We start from the raw sequence: 1,098 nt of genomic DNA, 5'->3' as shown, positions 1-1,098 counted from the left end.
TGTTTTGTCTGTGGAGACACCCGTCACCTTCAGAACGGTTGCCCCCTGCGCAAGGCGCATCAAGGTTCGCTAAACCATCGCCCCAATGCCTACCAGTATAGTTCGTCGTGGGAAAACGACACCACCCAGTAGGCGCGGGGCGGCCTACTGGCAAGGAACTGAGTTCTGTTGAGCCTCAGGGGGGGGAGGTTCACAGGGCCCAATTCCGAAGAGCTCCGTGCTCTTGAACACGGAACGTATATGCAAGCCGGGCCTGCTGGTCGTGGAGGAACCGTAAGGAGCTTCGAGATGTCATGAAAGATCCTCATCGATTCCCGGGCGTCGGGCAATTATGCTCGAAGTTCCACGGCGGAAGGAAGTTAGCTGTATGCTGAGGCGCTAAAGCGCGGTTGGGTGACATCGTCACTGTTCGCCTAGCGACTGGGACACGTGTCACGGTCCCGAAGGTCCCTATAGACCTCAGGGTCAAGTTCCTTGACTTTGATAGCGTGGAATGCTGTCCAGTCTTAGACTTGGATGCAAAGTATGACCTCATTCTAGGAATGGCATGGTTGGAGCACTATCAGCCATGGATTGGTTGGAAGTCAAAGATCTTGGGCGCTACGCGCACGTCTCCCGGTGGAGATTTGGCGAGTCATGAACCCACTCTGCTAGGAGACAAAAGCGCAATTGGCGAGAGCACTGGACCGAGACGGTCTACGTGCTAGACATTGGAATGTCCGAGTTGGTAGACACCGACGGTGTATTGGACAGGAGTCCCGAGCATGGCTCGCGGGCTGATCGTGGAAGGGCACGTAGCCGAGGCATCGAGGGCGAGGCCCCCGTGATGCACGTAAAGTAACACGTAAACCACTGAGCACTGCTCTCGCTGCGAAGCAGTCGCTGCATGATATTGATGGCGTGTTCGGACAGAGTCCGAGGCATCTTGAGCACGGCCCTTCAGCTGCGCGTGGAGTGGTACGTTATCCACTAGACGAAGACTGCGGGAATACCAGCTCTTCGTCGGATGTTGTAGATAACATCGGAGCTCTGAGTGAGCGGACAGTGAGGGTGTCACCGGGCGACGCGGAGTGCGTTTTCACCCTAGTCTCACCGATT

This window comes from Plasmopara halstedii (assembly GCF_900000015.1).
Source record: "Plasmopara halstedii genome assembly, contig: Scaffold_410, whole genome shotgun sequence".
NCBI lineage: Eukaryota > Oomycota > Peronosporomycetes > Peronosporales > Peronosporaceae > Plasmopara > Plasmopara halstedii.
Note: the sequence above shows the minus strand (reverse complement) of the source record.